The sequence below is a fragment of the Mustela lutreola genome, chromosome 7, assembly GCF_030435805.1.
Source record: "Mustela lutreola isolate mMusLut2 chromosome 7, mMusLut2.pri, whole genome shotgun sequence".
Lineage (NCBI taxonomy): Eukaryota > Metazoa > Chordata > Mammalia > Carnivora > Mustelidae > Mustela > Mustela lutreola.
In genome coordinates this window covers 121,000,678-121,020,032 of record NC_081296.1, presented here as the reverse complement: position 1 = coordinate 121,020,032, position 19,355 = coordinate 121,000,678, and the positions used below count along the sequence as shown (strand labels likewise).

At 46.2% G+C, this 19,355-nt stretch overlaps 1 long non-coding RNA gene across 1 annotated transcript; it reads left to right on the top strand.

Annotated features, from left to right (window-relative positions):
- The first annotated feature begins 9,952 nt into the window (after positions 1–9,952).
- LOC131836720 (uncharacterized) lies at positions 9,953–18,016 on the top strand. The gene is made up of 3 exons (XR_009355732.1): positions 9,953–11,066; positions 12,739–12,834; positions 13,586–18,016. It is a non-coding gene; the product is annotated as an uncharacterized LOC131836720 (long non-coding RNA).
- Positions 18,017–19,355: the final 1,339 nt, after the last annotated feature.

Here is a 19,355-nt window from a genome sequence, read left to right as displayed (position 1 = left end):
TCGCTCCTACTCAGGGATTTAGAGTATTAATTACTCTAACAATAGCAAATCATTGAGTAGATTGTCTCTTTTCTTCCTTCAGTAAAAAATGTTAAGTAAAGACCTATTCCCAGGGAAGGCCCAGTGGGAATTAGGGTCAGGGTCAAGGGTTAGGGGTTAAAGTGTCCTGTTCTCTAAGCTTGGAACCAATACTGTGGGTGGCTGGCAGAGAGGTGAGCAAAGCTTCTTTCAGGAAGGTCCCTACCAGAAATCAGACTGCATAGAAGGATACTGTGAGTGAAGTTTTAACAGCTAGTGGTGGTAGGAGCAGATCTGAAGCGGCATCAAGTAGAGGCTGTAGGGTAAGTGTGCCATTCTTTGGGCCCTGCTACTGTAGGGCTCTGCTGACTTACTTGGGAATCCCTGAGCTCCTGGGTAGATCTAGTCCAACAAACTGCCTGGGTGCATTCTCAGGTAGGTCTGGGTTGCCTTCAATACCAGCAAAATAATAGGTCAACACTGGCCTTTTCTCTAAATAAGATGCAATGTCATGTTCCAACCTCTGTAAGAGTTGAAGAATGAGAAGGTCTGGTTCCCAGAGAGGTGTAAACCTTAACTGAAATCTTGGAAGTAGCCCTCTAGAGAGAGAGGAAAAAAGAGGGGCTGACTCAGGAGTAGTGGCCTGGGAGACTTTGGCATTGAGTTCCAACGTGGGCAGGGGAAGGGTACATTATATTAAGGGCAAGGGTCAAGTGAAACTCTAGGAAAAACATCAGTCCTGGAGAGTGAATAGGCTTGTCATGTTAGAAGCCTCTAAGGGAACTTAAGTGTTCCTTTGATCAAGGGGAAGACACAAAAGGTGCACTATGCAGAAATAACCTCCCCAGGAAAGCAAGTAGGTTTAATGGGTTTTCACAGAAGGGTAGAAGACCATTTCATCTTCCCTCTCTCAGGACAGGGAGATGAGGATGCTGGACCCAAAGGTTATGTGTTCACTTTTATGGTCTTCACTGTGGTCTAGTGTCTATCAGAATAGACAGCCACTAACTCTTTGGTTCTTTTTGCTTATGGATTCCTTCCACTATTCCTCTGGCTCCTGTTTCTAAATATACTTTAGCCTGGGGGAGGTTGTAGTGCCCAGCCCTGTCTAACTTGCTTTCTTGACCTCAGGAATACTTTTGTATAAAACTAACTTTTTAGAACTCATGTTTTTTCCCTCTCTAATATTTAAATTCCTGATTTTTAGAAACATTTTTCTTTATTTGTGTCTTTCTAGTTAAAAAATAAAAATGCCTTCTCCAAGGTGCATATATCAGGAGGGGAAAATTTCTTCCTCAGGTGTTGAACCCTATTGGCCAGGGCCAAATACTGAGTAACTTTTATGAACATGACCTTGATCCTAAAATGATGTCCATCCCCATGTAAGTGATTTTCATTTGGTCTGATGTTTTCTTAGGCTTCAGCAAGTTTTATCTGTTGCTGAGATCTGGATGGAAGGACTTGGATTATTCTATGAAGCAGAGCAGCTAAACCAGGAATTCCAGTGTGGGAGTAGGAGACAATAAAGAAAAGGTAAGGTGTGGGTAGGGAGCCCTAACTGCCCTAGGGCTGCTGCTGTGGGGTAGTCTGATGGAATGGAGTTTTGGATTTATAAGGCCCTAAACAGTCAAGGCTAGGCTAAGGGCAAACTAAGGAGAGAGTCAGAAAGTGATCTGCTTAAGGTCATACAATTAGTGGGCAGTACATTGTTCAGTTAGGGACAACATTAATAATTCTATAGTATCAGGGTTCCACTGGGAAGAAGATAGAGAAGAATTTAATGAAAGGATTATTTAGCAAGGTTTGATCAGGATTTAAGGGGACTAACAAAAGTGGTGTGATACTCAAGGTTTAATAACACTGAGAAGGCATTACCATCCCTAAGTCCAAAGGGTCATGAGAAAGGAAGATTTACTAGAACCCAAAGAGAGATCCTGACAGGCCTGTGACTTATGACCTCTGCCAAATCATTATGGATTTGGCAGAGAAGGAATTAGGGGAATAAATGATCTTTCTGCCTTCCAGTTTCCTTCTTGTACCTCTCTTTGCCTGAGCACAACTAGAAACCAGAAATCAAAGGAGCCCTATTGATGCAGTGTAGACAGATTAATCCTCTAAGGTACAGGGCAGGGTGAAGGGTGGAGAGTAGATCTGGAGAAGCAAATGGAAGCTATCGAGCCACTTGGGAATACAAGTGAGATTTTTTTTTTATAGCCTCCATATTTTTTTCTTTTCTCCATTGTCCTACTTGTTCCTGCTAGCCTGTAGATGCTAGGGTCTTCCTACTGCCTCTGTACACCTTGGGATCCCCAGTAAGTCATTACTATCTAACTTTTGGGCATGTCTTCTCTTACCATTATTTCTTTATCAGAATCATTTCTTAAGATTTCTGCTTCTGGCCATGACAGAGCAACAGGATCTAGATTCACTTTCCCACCATGAACAACTAGTAAATTAAACAAAGTAGATACACTGATGGCATTTGATACTGCACAACAGGCAGTACGAGACTGTGACACCTGAGATAAAGGAAATAAATGAGATGATTCCAATGATCACCTCAGTTTCTGATTGGAGACACATTTGGGTATAGAGAAAGAGAAGGAATCCCAAGCTGTCTGGTGGTCTTGCTGAGTTAAAAGACAGAACTTGAAGGCCAATGAAACTTTGGATGGAATTTGTGGGACAGAGTTCTAGAAAAGCAGAGGCCTATATAGAAAAAGCCTCAGAAATCTGTATAAGGTCCTCTTGAGTATTTGCTTAATATGAAGATGTATACGGAGTGAAACTCCATAAGGCTGGGGAAAGAATGATCAGGAACTATCAGCTGAATAATTCAGAGTTCACATGGGATTGATAAATGTTCAAATATCAACCAGCTGGATCTCTCAGGGCATTTAATAGAGACCCTGTAAGGATCATGCCAACTAGTAAATTTAAACTGTTCCTAGAGAAACTTTAGACCCACCCTAAAAACCTTAAAACATTCCTCTAAAGGAATGAGCTTCTCCATAAATAACCTAACTGCCTTCCAGATAAAAGCTCAACCTTTTTAAAAGAAAGATAACAAAACAAGACAATCAATAATATAACTTAAAGTATATAACATCCAATCAAAAGTCACTAGAGTCATCAGGTAACAGGAAAATGTGACCCATAACTAAGAAAAAAAAATCAGTTAACAGAAACAGACTTTAAAATGACAGAATTGGTAGAATGAGCAGACAAGAACATTAAAACAGCTATAATTAATATGTAAAATATGCTTAAGGATTTAAAATCATGAATAGAATGAAGAAAGAATGAAAGATCTACCTATCTATCTATTCAGATACTGAAATGAAAAGTCAGTGGATAGAGTTCAAAGCTAACTGGACACTACAGAAGAAAAATAAATGAAATGAAAACAGAGCAATAGAAACTATCCAGAATGAGGTGCAGAGAGGAAAAACGAGACAAAACAAAACAGAAAAAAAAGATGAGTCTCAGTAACCTTTGGGTCAATATCTTGTGGTCTAACACAAGTAATTCAAAAGAGAAAACTGAGAGAAATTTTTGATAAAACAATCACCAAAAATCTTTCAAATTTGATAAAAAACTATAAGCACTTAGAGACCCAGAAATCACAATGAAGCCCAAGCAGGATAAACAAAGAAAATCAAATTGCTAAAAAATCAGTGATAAAGAGAAAATCTTGGGGCACCTGGGTGGCTCAGTCGTTAAGGGTTTTTGCCTCGGGTCATGATCCCAGGATCCTGGGATTGAGCCCCGTTTTGGGCACCCTGCTCAGTGCTTGCCTGCTTCTCCCTCTCCCACTCCCCCTGTCTGCGTTCCCTCTCTCACTGTCTCTGTCAAATAAATAAATAAATAAATAATATCTTTTTTTAAAAAAGGAGAGAAAATCTTAAAAATTTTTTTTTTTATTTTTTATAAACATATAATATATTTTTATCCCCAGGGGTACAGGTCTGTGAATCGCCAGGTTTACACACTTCACAGCATTCACCATAGCACATACCCTCCCTAATGTCCATAACCCCACCTTCCTCTCCCAAGCCCCCTCCCCCCAGCAACCCTCAGTTTGTTTTGTGAGATTAAGAGTCACAAATGGTTTGTCTCCCTCTCAATCCCATCTTGTTTCATTCAAGGAGAGCAAATCTTTAAAGCAGCCTGTTGTAGATATATTTTATGGAGGCACAAAGATAACTGCAGACTTCTGATCCAAGCTATGCAAGCCAGAAGGCAATGGGGTGATATCTTTAATGTGCTCAAAGAAAAACTGATCAACCTAGAATTCTGTTTCCAGCAAAAATATCCTTTAAAAATGAAGGCAAAATACTTTTTGAGATACATAAAATCTTAGAGAAATATTAAAGGAAGTTCTTTAGGCAGAAGGAAAATAATACTTGGATTAACATAAAAGAATGAAGAATGCCAGAAATGGTAAATAAGAGAGTAAATATAAAACACTTGTTTTCCATTTAAAAAATTTAAAATATTAAAGCAGGGGCTCCACTCCTCTGGGTGGCTCAGTTGTTAAGCATCTGCCTTCAGCTCAGGTCATGATCCTGGGGTCCTGGGATCGAGCCCTGCATTGGGCTCCCTGATCTGTGGGGAGCCTGCTTCTCCCTCTCCCACTCCCCCTACTTGTGTTCCTTCTCTTGCTGTCTCTCTCTCTCTCTCTCTGTCAAATAAAGAAATAAAATCTTTTAAAGATTATTAAAGCAAAAATGATAACAAAGTACTATGGAATTTATAACATGTAGAAATAAAATGTTTAACAACAATAGCATATAGGATGTGAGAATATAGTTAATAAGTCAATATAGATGAAATGAAATCATAAAGAACCCTCAATCCAAAAGAAGACAGTGAAAGATGAAAAAGAGAACAAAGAACAGATGGAACAAATAGAAAACAAATAGTACCTACACAGAACAGATTTTTTTTCTTTATCTACACCAAACAGATCATAAGTACATTGTACATACTTGTAATTAAATGCAAATGGCCCAAATTAAAAGTCAGAGATCATTAAACCGGATAAAAAAACATTTTAAATGAGATCTGTTTTGACTGTGAAAACATAAATAGTTTAAAAGAAAAAGAATGAGAAAAGATACACCCTGCAACCCTTATCATGAGGATGAACTCTATCAACAGAGAAAGAAGACTTGAGGACAAGGAATACTATCAGAGATGAAGATGGGTAATTTCATAATGATAAAAAGAAAAGTTTTTTTTTTAAGAAGATGTAACAATCCTAAATATGTGTTCACCCACAACAGAGTTTCATAATATATGAAACAAAAATGACCAGACTGACAGGAGAAATAGACAAGTCCACAATTATACTCTGATATTTCATCACTCCTCTTTCAGGAACTGATGGAACAAATAGGCAGAAAAAAGAGAAGATTTTAACACTACAATTCACCATCCCGAACGGACAGTTTTAGAACACGCTGCTCCACTCAACAACAGCAGAATACATATTTCTTTGCAAGTCCCATGGAATACTCATAAAGAGAGACTACAGTTGGGGACACACACACACACACACACACATGCCTAAACTAATTTTTAAAATGTAAAAATTTATTATAAAATAATGAAATTAGAAGGAAAACCAGGAAGATGTTTGGAAAATGCTCACATATTTAGAAGTTAAATATCACATTTTAATCAGTGGGTTAAGGCCTCTGCCTTCGGCTCAGGTCATGATCCCAGGGTTCTGGGATCGAGCCCCACGTCGGGCTCTCTGCTCCTCAGGGAACCTGCTTTCTCCCCTCTCTCTCTCTGACTGCCTCTCTGCCTACTTGTGATTTCTCTCTCTCTGTCAAATAAATAAAATCTTAAAAAAAAAAAAATAGCCCATGGGTCAAAGAAGGCAAACCAAGGATAATTTAAAACGATTTTAAATTGAGTAAAAACAAAGGCATAACATACCAAAATTTATAGGATTCAGCTAAAGCAGAGTTGAATGAAGTTTAAAAAAAATTATTAAAAACTCATTTATTAAAAAAAAAACACTCATTTATTAAAATGCAATTTCCATAGCATAAAATTCACCTGTTTTAAGAGTACAACTCAATGATTTTAAGTGAATTTACAGGGTCATGCAACCATTACCATAATTTGGATTATCTTCTTCTGGTCCCTCAAAAACTACTGTTAAGGGGCGCCTGGGTGGCTCAGTGGGTTAAAGCCTCTGCCTTCGGCTCAGGTCATGATCTCAGGGTCCTGGGATCAAGCCCCGCATCGGGCTCTCTGCTCAGCCAGGAGCCTGCTTCCCTTCCTCTCTCTCTGCCTGCTTCTCTGCCTGCTTGTGATCTCTGTCTGTAAAAAACAAAAACAAAAACAAAAACTGCTGTTAAATTGCAATTGAAATAAGGTAATAGTTGTTAACTTTTCTTTTTACCCGTGCAGCCAGCTTAACATTTTAAAATTGAGATACAATTCAGATAACACAAATTCATCATTTTAAAGTGTGCAATTCAGTGTTTTTTTTTTTTTACTATATTCACTATGTATTACATTAACAATAATCATTATCTTATTTCAGAATATTCCTATCACCCCAAAAAGAAACCTCATACCTATTAGCAGTCAGTTCTAACCTCCTTCCTTGGAAGTCATTAATCAACATTCTGTTCTTTATTTTTTTTTAAGATTTTATTTATTTATTTGACAGAGATCACATGTAGGCAGAGAGGCAGGCAGAGAGAGAGAGAGAGAGGGAAGCAGGCTTCCTGCTGAGCAGAGAGCCTGATGTGGGACTCGATCCCAGGATCCTGAGATCATGACCTGAGCTGAAGGCAGTGGTTTAACCCACTGAGCCACCCGGGTGTCCAACATTCTGTTTCTATGGATATGCCTATTCTGGATATTTTACTTATTTATTTATTTATTTATTTATTTATTTATTTATTTTTTAAAAAAGATTTTATTTATTTATTTGAGAAAGAAAGAGAGCATGAGAGGAGAGAGGTCAGCGAGAGAAGCAGACTCCCTGCAGATCAGGGAGCCTGATGTGGGCCTCGATCCTATGACTCCAGGATCATGACCTGAGCCGAAGGCAGCTGCTTAACCAACTGAGCCGCCTAGGTGCCCCGATTCTGGATATTTTATATAAGTGACTCTTACACTATGTGGCCTTTTGTGTCTGGTTCCTTTCACTTAGCATTTGGATGGAATTTTAAAGCTTTAAATGCTTATATTAGAAAAAAAGAAAGATCCACTTTTGACATAGTTATCAAGACAGTTCAATAGGAATAGTCTTTTTAGTTTAAAGTGCTGAGACAAATGGATATTTGTATGCAAAAATAGAAAGTTGTATCCCTACGTCACACCGATATAAAAATTAACTCAAAGGAGCAAAGAGCTAAATATATAAAATTCTTGAAAGAAAGAATAACATGAATCTTTGTGACCTTGGATTAGGAAATGATTTCTTGTCTGTGACATGAAAAACATGAGAAACAAAAAAAAGTAAACTGGATTTCATAAAAATGAAAAACATTTGTACAAAAAGATCTTATCAAGAAAGTGAAAAGACAGCCCACGGAATGGAAAGAATACTTACAAATCACATATATGATAAGAAATTTGTATCTAGAATATATTAACAACTCTTACAATGCAACAATAAAAAGACAAACATTCGAAATTTTAAAAAGAGGCCAAGGATTTGAATAGACATATCTCCAAAGAAGATATACAAACGGCCCATATGCACAAGAAGAGATGCACAGTATTTTTAGTCATTAGGAAAATGCAAATCAAAATCTCAATGAGATGCAACTTCATACCCACTCGTATGGTTGTAATAAAAAAGAGATAATAACAAGTGTAAGAATGTGAAGAGATTGAAACCCTCCTATATCACTGGTGGGAAAGTAAAATGGTACAGCTGCTTGGGAAAACAATTGGACAGTTCCTCAACAAGTTAGACATAGAGTTACCATATGACTCAGCAATTCCACTCTTGGATATGTACCCAAGAGAATGGAAAATACATATTTACTATACTTATAAGCATTATTCACACTAAACAAAAAGTAGAAACAATCAAAATGAGCAACCAATGAATGCAAAAATAAACAGTGGCATATATGTGTTATGGAATATTATTCAATGATAAAAAAAGAAATTCTGATTCATGCGACAACATGGATGAATCTTGGAAAGATGCTACGTGAAAGAAGCTAGACACAAAAGGTCACACACTGAATAATTCCATTGATACAAAATGGCCAAAATATGCAAATCCATAGAGACAGACAATAGATTAGTTGGCTTGGGGCTGGGAGATGAGAGGAATGAGGAGTGACTGTTAACGGGATTTCTTTCTGGGGTGATGAAAATATTCTGAATTAGATTGTAATTGATGGTTACACGATCTTGTGAATATACTAAAAACAAACAAACAAACAAACAAAAATCCTCCAAAACAAAAAACCAAACCCCTGAATTAGGAGCTTTAAATGTGAATTTTATGGTATGTGAATTAAAACAAAACAAAACAAAAAAAAAAGGAGCTGGGGCACCTAGGTGGCTCAGTCGGCTAAGCATCCAACACTTGGTTTTGGCTCAGGTCATGATCTCAGGGTCATGAGATCGAGCCCTGTGTGGGGCTTCACACCCAGTGGGGAGTCTGGCTTGGGATTCTCTCTCTGTCCCTCACTGCCCCACCCCCCAATAAATAAATAAATCTTTAAAAATAAGAATCTGATAGAAATGACTTTATTCCTCAGTATTGATAACTGATAAAGGCTTAATGTGCCACTCTTTTTGTTTTAACCTGGGCCAACCCCTCCTGCCAAAGTCTACAGAATTTATTTTCTCAGAAAGTCTGGCTCCTAGGACTTGTGATTTTATTCTCAGCTGTGATTGCTACTGGGCTGCCTCCAAAGCCTGAAGAATCCTATAACAGGTCATGAAGTTTGAATTTGTTATTTTAGGATCTATGCTAACTTTGCTGCCATATGAATTCTTTAAAACTCATTGTTATCTTGTTCCCATAGTCAGGTTCAGTTGGAAGGATGAAAGATGAGAGTGAGGCCCTTTACAGTTTGCAGAAAGTATTTTCAGATTCACCACTCTTTTGATGTTAGACATTTAAATGTAAACGCGCATTATGACTGGCCCCGCAGCGGTAGGCCCTGAACTCTAGCCCCGGTTTCTGACTCCAAAAATCTTAGTCTTTCTTAGAACAAGCCAAATGCGTTTGTGAACAGGTCATGGAGAAAAGGCCTCCCGTTCAGCCCTCCAAGGATATTACACAGGCTCTTTGGCATTTAAACAACAGCTTCCGCTGAGAATCGTCCATTGGTCTGCATTATACAGAATGACCCCCAAATCAGTCTTGGGAAACTTCCAGAGATTGAATGGCTTCCTCCAGTATGCTCACCTCCTTCACCGTGCCGTTTAGGGACCCATTTTCCCTCCTGCAGCATCACAGACACCCCCCCCCCAGCACACTTGGGTACCTGCACTGTGTGCACGTGTGTGCGTGCACACACACACACACATGCACACAGACCTCTCTTTAGGGCTGAGAACTGAGTCACCTGGCTGCCTTCTCCTAGGAGTACTGTGATCTGGGCTGAGTCCCCTCTTGTATGTTTTTTCCCCCTTTTTTATTATGGTAAAACACACATAACACAAAAAGTACCATTTTAATCAGTTTCAAGTGTACAGTTCTGTGACATTGTTCCCCATTTGTCTCCAGAACTCTTTCATCTTCCCAAATTGAAACGCTGTATCCGTTAAACACAAACTCCCTGTTCTCCCCTCCTCCCCATCCCTGGCAACCACGCTCTACTCTCTACTCTACTTTCTGTGTCTGTGATTTGACCACTCCTATAAGCAGAATCCTATACTGTGTCCCCTTCTGCCACTTGTATTTCTCGATGGCAAAGCATCACCTGATTCCAGAGCTGGCCCCTGGGACCGGGTGTCTGATGGCGTGACCAGCCCAGGAAGAGGGACAGCAGAGCCCGGAGAGCACAGGAACAGCCCTGGTCAGCATCAGGGAGGGCTCTCCCACCCCGACGACAGCTGGAAATTCTTTCTGCTCTGCTGCAAGCTGAGTGTGACAAACCGGAGACTTTTCAAACCCAGTCCCAAACACAGGCATTCTCCCCTCGTCAGTCTGTCTCCTGGGCCTCCGCGAGACCGCTGTACTTCCCACGCAAAGCAAAAACATTCGACTGTGGGAGTCCTTTCCTGGGTCAGCTTGCTCCTGCTTATCCTTGAAAGGGAGCATGAGCGCCTCCTGAGAACTGTTTTTCTGCTCCAGGTTGTATGGAATGTGGTATAGAGGACTCTCGAAAGGTCCCTTGTCACTCCCAGCAGCGACGGCACCATCTGCGCCATCCCCAGGGTGGCAGGGTGTTGTGTTTCCTCAGCCAAGTCTTTGAAATTTACCAAAAGGAGTGAGTCTCAGGCATGATCCTTCCACTGGCTTTTGTGAAGGTAAACGAACCCATTCCTTCTGAAACTGAAAAACAGTATCTTTCGCTGGCTTTGAGGTAAGGCCACCGCTAGACTGGCAGCAAGGAGAACTGGAAATGAGTCTAACAGGCGCTGGGATGCCCCAGGCCGAATCCGGTGGTGGAGCTGAGGGTGTTCTGTGTGGTGGAGGCCCCAGCACAAAGACCCACATAAGCCCTTGCCGAATGAAAAAGCTTGGCTGTCTCCAAATTCCCACAAAGTGACCTATGTGACTACCCGGTGTGGACGGTCGTGCCGAGGGGTGGTGTCCTATTTGACTTTTAGAAAAACACACTGATTTGTTTATTTTTATACGGTGCATGTCCTTAGAGGAGCTTCAAGCCTTAACAAGCTTCAGAAATCTTCCTGCTATGAAGACGGTGCCGTGGGGAGTGCAGGAAATGCTCTGCCCACCCCTGCAGAAGACCTAGCTGGGGGAAAGCTTTATCGTGGGTGTTGAGGGTTAGAGGGGAGGAAGATTTAGAGGAGAACAAAGAGGGAGATTTTTTCCCTGGAGACGCTGGGGGTGATGGCATCCTTTGCTAAAAAAGGTGAGCAAGTAATTTCCCTAGAGGTTCAGAAAATAGGGCTGTACTCCCTGTTGGCTGTTCAGTGTAGGCTTGGGGGTGGTGGCGGAAAAAGGGGCCGGGTGACCCCTGGCTCCTTATCCAAGGTCTCTCTGTTCTGATTCCATTCCACCCAGTGTGTGGGAGGAAGAGAAGAGTTGAGGACAGCTGGAGGGCATGGGCCATCGGATGATGGGCACCTTGTCTCTCTAGAACGGCACTAGGAGCCAGGAGGCCAGTGCTGGGATGTGATGCTGCCATCAACTGGCACCAAAGACCTAGGGCCACTCTGACCGCAGTTTTATCGTCTGTGAGATGAAGGGAAAGGATGTGCAGTTTCAGGTTGGCCTGAAGGACCACACAGCCAGGGGGACAACACACACACACACACACACACACACACACACACACTGGGATGCAGTTGTAATAGGAAACAAATACTACTTTAAGGGCAAATGGGGAACTGGAGAGATGGATTCTACCTTTGGGATCTTACGGGTCTCTTGGAGCAGTGGGTTATGGATGAGGCCTTCAGTATGGTTGGACGAGGTGCTGACAGGCATGGGAGCAAAGAAGAGGAGGTGTCTCTGACTGATAAGACAAGTGAACAAAGAGAAGAGCCAGAAAACTGGGTGAGTGCAAGATAGCAAGTTCTGGGAGGGGAAAATTGGGGGTTATGATCTGGGAACACCTCACATGGCGGGTCCTCAGTCAGTATCTTCGAGTGATGATGGCTGTGACAAGGACCGGGCTGGAAGGTCAGGAGGGTGTCTCCTTGGCTGGGGACCCAGGAGCAGCACCAAGTCCACATGGATTTCTGAGAAGGAGACCGGCCACTCTGATGGGCATGGGTGCCCAAGGGCAGATGGACACAGAAGGGGAGACCCAGTGGCAGAGGGGAAAGGTCCAAGGGAGAGATGACAAGAGTTTGAATTTAGATAACAACATCAGGATGGGGAAGGATATACCAAAGAAGGTTCTGTAGGCTTCTGGAGGCTGACCAGATATGCAAGGAGAGGAAGGAGCAGAGGAAGACAGTTCTGAGGATTTTGAGCCTGGGCAATGGGAGGGGTGGAGATTCATGAACAGAGACAGGCAAGCTCAAGAAGAGCGGTGGGTCAAGAGGGGGAGGTGATCAGGGTAATAGGAGAGTCTCTGGGGTGTCTACATGGGGTGTGTATCGAGAAGGCCATTGGGATGTTTCAGTGGCTACTTGGGCTCATGGCAGGAAGGGTTGAAGATGTGGGTGTAGGTAAGATGGACAGGCTGGGCAAAGGGGCAGGGAAAGAGCACCTGCATGGAGAGGAGAATGGAAGCCTGGGAGGAGGGTGCCCGGAGAGCCCGAGGAGGAAATCTGGTGGCCAGTGGAGCCTGAGCCATGCGAGAAGGAGGTCCTGGAGGTGGCTCCTGGGCCACTGTGGGAGGAAGGCCTCTGAAAATGGCCCCAAGCAGCAGCCAGCTGCCAAAACCTGAAGAGAGGAAATAGAAGCAGAAGGTGTAAGGGCCCCTAAAAAGAACTTTGCGATAAATGCAACGAGAGCAAAACAATGGCGAGTTGAAAGGAAGCGGGGCCAAGGGAGGCCATTTGAGGGTAAGGAAGACGCGGCCGCTCTTCAGCCCCCGACTTCTCAAATGTGAATGCGTGTTTGCACCACAGGGAATCCCATTAAATGCAGCTTCTGATCCGGGAATGAGGGCGGGGGACGACATAGCACAAAGGGAAAGGAGCCGATGATGTCCCACCTTGGGCCGGGTGAGTAAGTTTGTTTTGGAGAACATGGCGGTTGGTGGGGAGGGTGGTCACGTGCCCTCAGACCGAGAAGGGGAAGATGGACGTGTGTGGTGAAGGAGCCGTGGGGTGGGGAAAGAGGTATGGGGAAGCCCCTCCAGAGACACCTGGACCCTCGGGGTCCTGCAGATGGAAGGTGGAGGTGGGCTCTTGGTGGGAGGTGACCCAGGAGGGTGGAAGCCTCAGGGACCATGGTCTGGCTGACTTGCCGGCCAGACAGGAGAGCGGGGCCTTGGGTAAGTTGTGTGGCTCGTGTGGCCACAGAGGGAAAGGGTGGTCGACCCGCGAGGGTTCCTCAGCCCGAGGGGGCACATGAGAGCTTGGAGGAAGAAAAAGCTCCCGATGGGACATGGGGTGAGGGCAGTGAGCACAAGAGAGGTGGGAGAGAAAGGAGGAGAAAGGAAGCGGTGAGAGGGGAAGCCGATGTTCCGGAGCCCTTAGGGCTGAGGTTTGGGGGGGAGCATTGGAGGTGGCTCGGGGGACAAGCAGCTGAGACGCAGCAGGCCGGAGGCTGTACAGGCCAGGGGCTGAGGCACGAAGAGAGGGAGGCTGTGGAAGATCCTTCCACTTGTTAGCCACAGCTCCTGTTTGGGAGCCATCGTGGCAGAGGGGGCTTGCCCTGTTCTTGGTCACTCAACCCCCGCTTCCCGAGGCTTCTTGAGCGTGGCTGTGGGGGGCGGGGTGCAGAGGGTTGAGTCTCTTGCCTTTGGACCAGGATGCGGAGGGAGGCTGTGAAAAGTGACTCACTCTGTGAGGACTCATGGGCACCTGCTCGAGGACACACTGTGGTCACCCCAGCGACCTGCAGCTGCTACCCCGGGCCAGGGAAGGTGGCAACCCCACTCTGAGGTCAAGCAGTTTCCCTTTCCCAGCCCCTGGGAACCCCCCTCACCTCTCCCACAAGGCCACGTCTGGAAGCCGGTGAGCGCTCCTGGCATAGCCCTGAGTAGGGGGAGCTCTGCTGGGGACGGAGGACAGGCCACCGGCACTTCCTGCCCTGGGACGACAAGCCAACCTCCCGGCTGGACACCCCACTCTCAGCTTGTTTGCTCAGTTTGATTCTCTTTCTCCCCCTGGCGAGCTTCAGCATGGAGCTGTTTGTGGTTCATCAGCAGTTTATGGAAACTGTGGCGTCTGGGGAGGAAAGAGGAGGGAGTTCTCAGATGCCGTGTCCTGGGCCTTCCCAGTAGGTCTCCCCAGGCCTGGGGCGGGCCTCCCTGGGCCAGACCCTCAGCTCTTGTCAGAGCCCCTCATGGTGTACTTTTTAGGCCCCTTGGGACATGGACCAATGCCTGCCAGAAACCGTGTGGGCTCCTTCCCTCCAAATCAGAACTTCCTTTCTTTCTTCCCTCTGCAAAGACCTGGGGGTTTCTTTGCCTTTCAGCCCCCGACTCTTCCTCACTTTGCAAGAAGGACGCAGGAGGTGGGGCGTCTGGCCTTCCTACGGCCTTGTCCTCCCCGGTGATCTATGGCTGCTCCTGCACTGCCAGACCCCCTCTTTCCCCTGCACCACAGCGGGAGGGGGATGGGTGGGGGCTGGGGGACACAGCCTCCAGCCCTTCCTGGCGTTGCTCCTCCACATCTATCCGTCCCCTCGTTCTATCCACCCATCCCTGTGTTCCTTGTCCCTGCCCCGTGCCCCTGGTGATTTGTCCACATTGGAGGAGGGAAGCTCTGAAGGATTTGTGCAGAGACCCTGGACAGAGGAAGATAAATGGAATTTGCAATAAATCTAGGAGCAAAGTTGTAACTTGACTTAAAAACAAACAAAAGGGCCAGAACTGCACTTAAGCTCAGCAGAAGCTCATCTCCCAGTGTAAACAGAAAAGGGCGGACGTGGGCCAAAGAGCCTCGCTCTGGCCTGGGACAGCCAGGGAGGGGTCTGGAGCAGGCTGGCGGCCGCCCACTTCCTTTGGAAGGGACTGGTGGAGAGGTCTCTGCAGCCTCGTGAATAGAGAAAGAAGATGCTGGTCCTGTGGCTATTTGCCTCTCGTTTTTCCATGACTTACCCTTTTGAAATGACACTCTCAGGATTGGGCTGAGAAGGCTGTTGGGCAGAAATGCCTTCTCAGCCTGTGACTGTGGCGAGGGTCGGCGGAAAAAAGCTTGGAGCTGTAGAGCACAAACCCAAGTGATGGGCATGAGCTCCCAAGGCCTCAGTCTTCCCCAGACTGGAACAGTAGGGAGTTCACTTAGACCTCTCCGCTGGCTCCAAGAGGGGGAGCTCATCACATTGGTCTCCCCTCAGATAGCGGCCTGCTCAGCATGACCTTGGAGGGGTCACTCAGGTGGGAATCGCCATGCCTTGCCTAGAGGCAACTACCACAGTTACAACATTTTGCCTTTACATAGAATTTTGAAGTGCTGCACAGATCCTCTGTGTGGAACAGATACCGGCCATGTTGTACAGGTAGGAAAACTGACACAGAGAGGGAAAAACACCGATCCAAGGTCACACAGCTTATCAGCAGTTGACCTCGGTCCGTGCAGTGGAAAAGTCGGGTCTTGAAATACAGTCAGCTGAAGATGAACTGTGTGACCTTGGGTGAGTTATTTAATCTCTCTGGGTGCAGGCTTTCCTCTATAAGAAGCGACTCGCTCCGAAGTTTAAGCAGATCGGCTGATCCCCTCTAATAAGCCCAGGCACAGAGTAGCCTGGGCTTATTAACCTCTGAGGTACTGAACGGTGTATCGAAGAATATACAAAGCCACACTTTAAACATCGCACTTCTTTCTTGAGCTTCATTGCTATACTTGGGTATTTCCGGGCTTCACATTGTAATCACCTGATGAGCTTCTGACAGATACCCTCGTCAGGTCCCACTCTGAGCAAGCAAAGCAGCATCCTGGGCAAGTGGTTAGTGCTCTGCGTGTTTGAAGAGCTGCCCGGGTGAGCCTTGTATGCAGCATGGGCTAGGTACGCTGATTCACAGTTCTGAGTCGGCAGCTCAGGGAGCCCCAGAGGTTCATGCCCACGGCGAGAAGCAGTGATAGACGGACAGCTCCCTACCCTCCACCTCTCAACTACTGCTCAGACTGGTGTGCAGATGAGACCGAATTCCAGAAGACTGCGCCCCCAACAAGAGGAAAGGGAGTGAGCTTGGACAGAGGTGGAGAAGTTTGTTGGAGTGGAGGCAGGAAGGCTGTTCTAGGTTCGCTAGTTTCCCCCTAAAATTCATGTCCCTCCAGGACTCTCAGAATGTGTTCTTATTTCTTATTAAAATAGGGTCGTGGCGGACGTGATTCACTAAGGTGAGGTGGAATAGGGTAAGCCCTTAATTCCTTGTGAAGTTTAAGCAGGAGAATGACACAGAGAGGTAAAGACACCTACCCAAGTTCACACAGCAAATAGGCAGTTGGCATAGATCAATGCAGTGGTTAAAGGCAGGTCCTGGGATACATTTCCTTACAAGAAGAGGAGAGACATGCAGAGAAAACGCCGCGTCAAGATGGAGACAGGGAATGGGCTACGGCGCACCCACATGTCAGGGAACGCCCAGGAGAGTGGGCAACCATCAGAAGCTGGAGAGAGGCCTGGAACAGATGTTTTCTGAGGCCCTCAGCAGGAGCCAACCTTGTGGACACCTTGATTTCAGACTTCTAGCCTCCAGAACGATGGGGGAATTTCTGTTGTAAGCCCAGCTTTACCAAGGTTGTGGTCCTCTGTTACAGCAGCCCTGGGAAATGAATAGAGGCTGACGTTAGTCCTCCTCCTGGGGCACTCATACCGGGGCTGTGACAGGCTTGGAGCTGAGGATTCTGGGAGCTGGGAAGGCAACAGCAGTGGGCTCATTCCACTGAACAGCTGAGGGCACAGAGTAAAGTGTGATCTGTCCAAAATGTGCGTCTGTGCAGGTAAGACGAGAACAACGGGCTCAGTTGGTTCATGCATTCCTGCACTCATTCACCTCCCACTTGGGGAGCCCCTACTATGGGCCAGGCTCGGGAAACACAAAGATACAGAGACCAGAGCCAGCCCTGACCTGCCCTGCAGCTGAGGGGTGTCTATAGCTCCTTGGCGAGGAGACTGGGTCAATGAATATTAAGATTTCTTCCAGTTCTGACAACTGGTGGCTGAAAAGGGAGCTAGGGGGGCAGCCTGGTGAGACTGAGCTGCCACCTGGGCATTTTGGGGGGCCATGGCTATCTCTCTGCCTGCAGGGGACACGTGCCTGTGAGGACATGGAGCTGGATCCCTGCTTTCCTCTGTAGGCACAGATGGGGAAGCATGCCTGACTGGAGGGCCACGGTGGTCAGGAACAAAAGCCGGGCCTGGCCTGCCCATTGCAACCACTGGCGGGACACTGGAGGCGGTGAGACAGGCCTCAGCAGACACCACTAATTGTACAAAACTGAAACATCTAGAGAATATTTTCAGCCCATTTGCACTTATCAAATATCACACTGGAAACCCCAGAAATGTGTGTAGGATCCTTTCCAGAACAAGGGGGATTTCACAAATCTGGCCCGGTGCAGGGTGAGTTTCTTGGAATTTCACTCTTGGAGTGGGCCCGATCTCCCTGCTCTGGTTCACCCTGCCTGGGTCCCCAGGGCTCCAGCCCCTTCCCAGCCCACATGCCCAGGTGGCTCTCGAGACCCACCCTCTAGCCACAAGCTTGTCTGTGCTCCTCTGGCTCTTTGGCTTCCCCTTCCCAGCTCTGGGAGGCCCGTGGCACTCAGCAGCTGGGGATTCTGGCAGTCTAAGAACTCCAGAGTTCAGGGCCCGAGGTCGCTGTGGCCTCTGCTGTGGTTTTTCTGAAGCTCCATTTCATCGGGGCCAGAGGTGAACACTAGCCTCTGGAGACCCCAGCAGGCAGGGTCTGAAGCAAAGTTCAAGGAACAGTCGCTTCCAGCGTGGCTGGGGTGCTGGGCGTCTGGGTCAGATGCGGCCTGCCAGCCCTTGGACAGGAGGCCACCGGACCGGGGGGACTGGAGAAGTGGCCCAAGGCAAAACGCCGTGTACCCAGCTTCCCGGCTTGGGCTTCCCACCAGTTTAACTACAGCCGTCATCATTAGCTCCCTGAATGCTTTTATTAAAAGTTCCATGTTACCCAACACTTGAACATAATTAAAACAGAACAACCGTTTGCAGTTTACTTTACCTTTTATGACCTCGCAGATTTTTACAAGGATGTCCCAGAACGCCTTCTTTTCAAAGGAAAGCCAAGAGGTATGCCAAGGGCCCCAAGAAAGGGCACAGAGCGAAACCCTGAAACTCCTCATACTCATAAATGAAAAGATGAAAGAAAAAAAACAAGTACTTTGTTTTTATGGTCATAAAAGTAACACATGGTCACAGAGGACAGTTTGGAAGACACAGAAAAGTGTAAAAAAAGTCAAATAGAAGCCACCCACAATCCCACCCCTAGAGACTACTGTCAGTGGTCTGGGGTGTATATACCCTTCCTCCTGAGTATGAACATAATCTCTGAACATCTGCCCCTTTTGAAGAAAGGTAGAAACAGGCTGGGGTGCTACAATTCATGCTTTCATCAATGAGGCTCTAAAATGTGTCCTATTTCAGGTAAATCTGATATAGGGATCAGTAAAAAAGTGTCAAAAGAATTAATCCCTAGGTAGGCCAGGGCCTGCTTTGTCTAAAGGACTCCGTGATGCCCTGTGGGGCAGATTAGAGGTGCCCGCAGCAAGGCTCCTGGCCCCCGAGAAGGCAGAAGGAGAGGACAAGCCACGAGGACAAGCCACGTGGAAAGTGGCTTTTGACATTTTCTTCCTCCCTCCTGGCCGAGCTCCCGGCTGTGCCCTCAGCATGGTTTTCTGCAGTGCGCGGCATGGAGCCCAGCACAAAGGCTGGGCACTGTGTTCGGCTTGTTCATTGACCGAACGAATATTGATCTCGTGCCTACTCTGAGTCTGGGGTTTGAGGGCGGGGGGGAGGATGCTCAGGGTTTGGCGCAGGGAACCGTTGTGATAAGGGCAGTGTTTTATGAGAATGACGTGAGCACTGGCTCGCCGGCTGCTGGGCCGGTGGTTAACTTTCTACGTCCACGCCGCTAGGCCACGGTGCCCAGATCCTTGGTGAAACAACAAGCTAGATGTTGCTCTGAAGCTTTCTTTCAGATAAGAGTAACTTTTAAATCAGCAGGTTTTGCGTAGAGCGGCTGATGTGCTGTGATGTGGGTGGCCCGTATCCATTCCGATGAAGACCTTGAGAGAAAAGATTGGAGTCCCCTGAGGAAAACAGAATTTTGTGGCCAGACTGCCTGTGGACTCAAGCTGCAGTTTCAGACTTGCCAGCCAATCGCATGAGCCAATTTGTCAAATCTGTATGTGTGTGTGTGTGTGTGTGTGTATGTACCTGTATCTATTTTCACGTATCTATTTGCACATCTGTATACATCAGTGCGTGCTCGTGTCTACGCGAGTGTTCACGTGTGTCTATTTGTGTGGGTCCACTGGGGGCTGTAGGCAGGATGAGTCGGTCACAGAGCCCCTAGAAGAGGACTTTGGTTGATAGATTTTCAGTC